This window comes from Triticum aestivum, chromosome 7B, assembly GCF_018294505.1.
Source record: "Triticum aestivum cultivar Chinese Spring chromosome 7B, IWGSC CS RefSeq v2.1, whole genome shotgun sequence".
NCBI lineage: Eukaryota > Viridiplantae > Streptophyta > Magnoliopsida > Poales > Poaceae > Triticum > Triticum aestivum.
In genome coordinates this window covers 365,351,822-365,358,296 of record NC_057813.1, presented here as the reverse complement: position 1 = coordinate 365,358,296, position 6,475 = coordinate 365,351,822, and the positions used below count along the sequence as shown (strand labels likewise).

The following is a 6,475-nucleotide window of genomic DNA, read 5'->3' as shown; positions in this document are numbered from 1 at the left end:
AATAATGTAAATGCGAGGAAGATGAGTTTGTGATGGGTACTTGGTATGTCTTGACTTGAGCGAAGACCTTCCCGGCAACGACGCCAGAAATCCTTCTTGCTACGTCTTGAGCTTGCATTGGTTTTCCTTGAAGAGGAAAGAATGATGCAGCAATAGTAGCGTAAGTATTTTCCTCAGTTTTTGAGAACCAAGGTATCAATCCAGTAGGAGGATCCTCAAAAGTCCCACGCACCTATACAAACAAACAAAGAACTCGCAACCAACGCAATAAAGGGGTTGTCAATCCTTTCACGGCCACTTGCGAAAGTGAGATCTGATAGAGATAATATGATAAGATAAATATATTTTTGGTATTTAAAACAAAAAAGAGGCTACCAGCTCACCTCCAGGAGGCTCCCCCGATTCGGCCTTCGTGGGCCATCGGATCTGTTTTTTTCGTGCGTCTGCACCGTTGATCTTTGCAGCAGTTAAACTCAGTTTTCACCTTGCGGTCATTTTCGTTGTCCAATGACTGGTGGGCTCGCGTTGCATGTTGGTTGGCTGGGTTGCCCGTTTTCGGGTGCAGGTGGTTTTGCCCCATCAGCTCGTGGCGCCCGCACCCAATCACCCGCGTCTCGCCCCACTCCCACCCCAGCCGCCAAACGAACCCTAGCCCGCTTTCTCCCTTCCCTCGATCCCCACGAGCCGCCGCACCCCTCCCTCCCCAATCTCCACAGCCGCCGCACCTCTCCCTCGATCCCCACGATCCTCTCCTCGCCCGCAGCCGCCGGCCTCGTCTCTCCACTCGCCTACTCCTCTCCTCTACCATGTCGTCGTCGATCCCACCGCCGGCCTTCTCCACTGCTTGCCTCTTCCTGTCCGCTTCCATGTCACCGTCGATCCAGATCGGATGTAGGTCATCGTTGTGGGAGAGTAGCGGTGGCGGGGTCTTCTCGATGCGGGTGAGGATGTAGGGGAGGGGTAGGATGCGGACGACAAGGTGAAGGAGGAGGCCGGCGAGGAAGGCAAGCAACAGCGGGGAAGGAGCAGGTGAGCAATCCTAGCGCGGGGAACATCCGTGGGGACGGCGCCGTCGGCCAGGGGCCATTCGCCGTCGTCGGCCTCACTCGCCTCGTCTGCTCTCTCTTCACCAGCCCGACCATAGAGGATGGGATGAGAAAGTCTGTGGCCAGCGAATGGAGCCCCACCTTTGCGTTTCTGTCGCCGCCGAGGAACGTCGCAGCCACTCGCCCACACCAGCCAAAGTAAGCCTCCACCATCTTCTACTAATAACAGGTCCAAGAACATCTCTTCCTGGGTATGAACGAGCCAGAAGTGGCTGCTTCAGATTATAAAATCATGGTTTGTCTTTGTTTAACTTGCAATGTACTAAGGTAGTAGAGGTTGTGGAGTACGTGCACTTCATATTAGTCTCAGAAGTCAGAACCGACTTGCTGACATCCACTTTCAGACCAGTTTTCTATTTTTGTTTAGCTAAGCTGTCAGCTAACTGTGGAAGAAGTGTATTGTATGTGGGTGTTTTGATTGGTAAATCTGCAGAAACTATCAGATGCCTGCAGATCACCTCAGATGCTAAAATCCAGATTGTGGAATAGGACGAAGCTGATCCAAATTAAATCATATCCTTTCTTTGGTTGATGTAGGTGATTCATCTACACTACCGCTAGAAGATTTGGGACTTCACAATCTGATGCTGAGCAAGTGGACATCCATGTCCCAAATGAGAAGGTCATCCTTAAAGAAATATCTCAGCTATAAAACATACTTAAGTTGTCTGATATATTTCCTTTTATCATAATATGTAGGCTGGGTTGCTCATTGGGGAGGGAGGTGAGACCATTGAGCTTTTAGAAACTAAGTCTGGGGCTGGCATTCAGGATAGTGCTATGACTATATGCATGGATGTCTTTATCCATCCCCAAATGAGAAGGTCATCCTTAAAAAATATCTCGGCTATAAAACATACTTAAGATCTCTGATATATTTCCTTTTATCATAATATGTAGGCTCGGATGCTCATTGGGGAGGGAGGTGAGACCATTGAGTTTTAGAAACTAAGTCTGGGGCTGGCATTCAGGTTAGTGCTATGATTATATGCATGGATGTTTTTATTCATTTCAAAATGAAAAATAATATTCTTTTTTGTAGTTAATCCCGCATCATCTCCCCGAAGGTGATCTTTCCACAGAAAGAAAAATACAACTTAGTGGGAATTGGAATCAAATAGAGATTGCAAGAACAATGGTCGTGGAACTCATTAGTCAGGTGCTTCTCGTACTTATCTATATCTATAAGTATGATATGTTACATTGCTCTCCATGCTATTTGAAAATTTAAAGGGGAGTTATATTTGTTTTTCAGTCTTATACATGTAGATCTGCGTGAAGTTAAAAACCATGGTTGCTAGATATGCACTTTCTGTTTTGAAATGTTGCTTGCACTTTTTGTGTTACCATGATTGGGCAAATATTTGAGTATTCTTGATTTTTTTGTTTTTTAGATGAATTCTTCACTTTTTCAGCATGGGCTTCTGATGAACTTTGTTATTCAGGGCAAAGGTTGATTAATCTAATGATCTGTGTTATTTCTTTGGCGTTAGGTACAGAAGATTAGTTTTTTTGTTGTGGATTTTTCTGCCTTTGCAGGCCTCTTTCTTTGTTACTTCTGAAACTCAACATATGGGGATTTTGAGAGGATTTTCATGTCTGACCAGGGTCAGTGCTAGATTAAATATATCCGCAGTAGCGCAAGATTTTATTCTTCTCTAAACGACCTGATTTAGAGACATTTTAAGGTGTTTATCCAGATGTGATCTTTTTTATTCAGTGACAGGCGAATCATATAATTCTTTCATTTAAATTCGTGCTCTGTTATCTAGAAACTAATAGGTCCTTCTGTATACATAGACTATCATGCCGTGAAAGTGTAATATTTTCCCCCTGTTTTGGACTAACTTGTTATCTAATCATTTCAAACTCTATATTTTTAATGTTTAGTAATTAAACCTTTAAGGACTAATGGTTGATGCTAGATCTTGATTTTTTTTTACTCTGTTATTCTTTGTTGTTAGTAACTTACTATTACTCTGTGTAGGCTAAACTGGTGCGTACATTTTCTGTGGTTAGACATATATTTCTATATGCATGTGGAAGTGTAGATCTCGTGAGATATATTTTATAACTGGAATGGCTGAGTATCTGTGTTAGTTGATTACCTCATGCAATAGTTGTAGCTTCTCATGGAATATTCACACGCTGTCAGTGACAATGTATCATATTTACAAGAGCTCAACCTTGTGCTTAGTTGATTACGAGAATGCCACTCTCATATGCCTGATAGACTATGTTGCCTTGATATGTTGTAAGAGAATAATTCATATGGAATTCAGTTGCAAGAGGAACAAGTATGACGTAATGTTGATTTATTGATAAACATGCATTTTCGTGATTATATAATTGTATATGAATTTTTTAGAGAAAATATTGCAAGAGCTCATCCATGTACTTGCTTGATTACACCAACTTGGGAGCACTATCAAGTACTCCCTACTTCCCAAAATCTTGGGCGTATTAGGTATTAGCACGAAAATTAGCGCACTGGTAGTTACGTGAGCCATCGTACGAGGGAGCCATCCACAATTGGAGAAAAAAAAGGAAGGCATGCACGATTTGGGTGCTAACGGCACCAGAGGACCGACCGCCTTTTTTATTTCCAAAAACGTAGCTAACTACACACCCTGCATTATGGGACTGCATGTAAAATCTAATATGCCCAAATTTTTTGGAAGGAGGGAGTACCAAACAATGTTTTCTGTTTGTGATAAATTCAGTTATGGTGTGATTGCCTACTGTAGTACTCCCTCCGTTCGGAAATACTCGTCGGAGAGATGGATGTATCTAGACGTATTTTTGTTCTAAATGCATTCATTTTCATCCATTTCTACGACAAGTATTTCCGGACGGAGGGAGTACTACCCAAACTGATTTCATCATATCATCAATTTCAGGAAGCTTATGTAGTTTGTCATTGATTATTGATGTCATAACAAGGATATGCCATACACACGAAGATACTCCTATTAACACGAGTGCCATCAGTATAGTGACCTTGTGCATCAGGTATGTTGTGTCTCCTGCACGCTGGGCTTCTACCGCTTTTCCAGGCCTATATTTATTTGCCCCTGAAATGCTTGCAAGGGTTCTTCTCTTTGGGTCCACACCATTTTTCCTTCTCTGATTTGGATTCCATCCTTTGCTTCTGCTTGAAGTGGTACTCTAAAATTCGTTTTGTTTTGGCGTTACAAGTTGGTGGATCTTAAACTTACCCATAGTTACAAAATAGTGCAGTGAGTCTGACAGGTGGTTGTGTAATAGTCAGTTGTGCTGGTTTTTCAATTTGAGTACGAGAAGTGGTACTCTGGTATTAACTGCCTTTTCAAATCACGTTACTTCTTTTTAGATTTGAGTTTCCCCTTTCGTGTCATGATGGTTCTGTACCTAGGTCTCGCCAATGGTTGTGAGTGGATGCATAAATATAACCACTTTTTGATCGGTATATCAAATCCATGGGCTGTTGTGAAGCTTGCATGTATTTATTTCTTCTGGTGTAGCTTCACAAATTCCTATCACATTGGTTTGCGCCCTACCTTGGGTTTCTCTGTTTTGGATGTGCCTTGCTTTTTTCCTTGTTCTTTCTTTGCTTGCTGATCTAGCTTTTCACTGTTTCATTTTTTCACAGAAAAAGGACTTGGTTAAAGCATAAGGACGATGATCCCGTTTTTGCTCTATAGGCCTCCCCTTCTTCAAATGAAGCTCCAACCTTAGCAAGGGTATGGTAGTAGATGATGTGTCTGTTTTGTTTGTGTCGACAGACAAGCGGTTGGTTGATTCTGTATACACATCCTGCAAACTAAGCTTAGCAAATAGCAATAAAGCTACAACAAGTGTGTTCACTGTCATCTCCCTTTGAAACAATATATCATCTTCTGGTTTTCTAATATGTATTGTACAGCATGAAGGGGAGCCTTGGCGCAGTGGTAAAGCTGCTGCCTTGTGACCATGAGGTCACGGGTTCAAGTCCTGGAAACAGCCTCTTGCAGAAATGTAGGGAACGGCTGCGTACAATAGACCCAAAGTGGTCGGACCCTTCCCCAGACCCTGCGCAAGCGGGAGCTACATGCACTGGGGCTGCCCTTTTTATTGTACAGCATGTGACTATCCAAATTATTCTCTGTAGATAACTACACGCTTATCTACTTGTCGTACCAAAATGGTTCGTCTTTATCAAAATCCATGTTTCCTTGTTCCTTCCTATATCTCGGTTTTAGTATTGTATTGCTTTTGTTTTCGGCAGTCACGTGCCTATTTGTATGAGAGATTTGTTATTGACCTAAGGCCAAGTGTATCACTATCTATTTATCATCCTTGGTGTTGGGATCAAGACGATGAGTATGATGATGCCATTGATTCACATGATGATCTTGGTGATGAGTATGATGATGCCAATCATATGTTGGTGTGAGGAAACTTGGTGATGGTATTGGTGAGAGCGTAGAGAAGGAAGTGAAGGTTCCCGTTGAGAGAAAGATGAAAGATTAGTGGTTCCATTCAATTCCAGATGTAACACGTGTGTATGAATCATGGTGGTATCTTAGATATGCTTGGTTGATATTTTCTTCTCCTATTTTCACCATAACAGATATGTAGTACCCATTTAAGAGAGCCATAAGAGGAAAGGGAAAAACCAATTACATAAATCTATCTATTCATGCCACGTCAACCAAGAATTGAACATGTCATTTGTATTCTTCTATTGTTGATGTGGTGGTTTCTTTTGCCCCTTGGTTTTGGAGACCTTTCAAAAAATCTTGGACCGGAGATGTTTTTACATCCTATAAGTTAGTTTCATGCAAACTTGCATGGCTAAGTAGTTAAACTAAGAGTCCTTGCACACACAAAAGCAAATAAATATCCACCCTCATCACAACATGTAGACCACAGAGCTGTTCCATGCTACAATTGCTTAATACCCTCCATCTAACTAATTTCTATAACTTCAAATAAGCAAATAAATGCGAAGACACTCTGGGTTTGAATTGGTATATTGTGCCATTTGGAAATATAATTGTATATTTTGAAACATGCCAAAAAAACATAACAAATTATGCATGCTCAAGTATATATTTTGAAACGTAGTGTTCCATAATTTTTTCATATAAAAGGGTTGGAATTCTTACCCTTATTGCTTGCTAAAACCGAAAGTTACTAAATATTTTCAAAGCACACATGGTTTTAAATGGGACTCTGCGCCATTTGGCAGAACTGGTCATCTCATCGATTTGAATGGGACTCTGTGGTACCAAACTAAAATGTGTATATACATCTCATTATAGACAACAAGTCACCATTTTTTATTTAAAGGTGATTAAATTTGTTGCCATATGTGCTTGCCCACAACTAAACCAACTAAACCATGG

At 41.5% G+C, this 6,475-nt stretch overlaps 1 long non-coding RNA gene across 3 annotated transcripts; it reads left to right on the top strand.

The window, feature by feature from the left end:
* The first annotated feature begins 602 nt into the window (after nt 1-602).
* Nucleotides 603-5,420, top strand: LOC123162761 (uncharacterized). Of its 3 annotated transcripts, none has more exons than XR_006481459.1 (7): nt 603-1,244; nt 1,644-1,728; nt 1,806-1,930; nt 2,007-2,077; nt 2,149-2,265; nt 2,600-4,118; nt 4,738-5,420. It is a non-coding gene; the product is annotated as an uncharacterized lncRNA (long non-coding RNA). The 3 variants fall into 3 exon arrangements; XR_006481457.1 differs by having other exon boundaries at nt 609-1,244; nt 4,007-4,118; XR_006481458.1 differs by having other exon boundaries at nt 604-1,244; nt 2,149-4,118.
* The last annotated feature ends 1,055 nt before the right edge of the window (nt 5,421-6,475 follow it).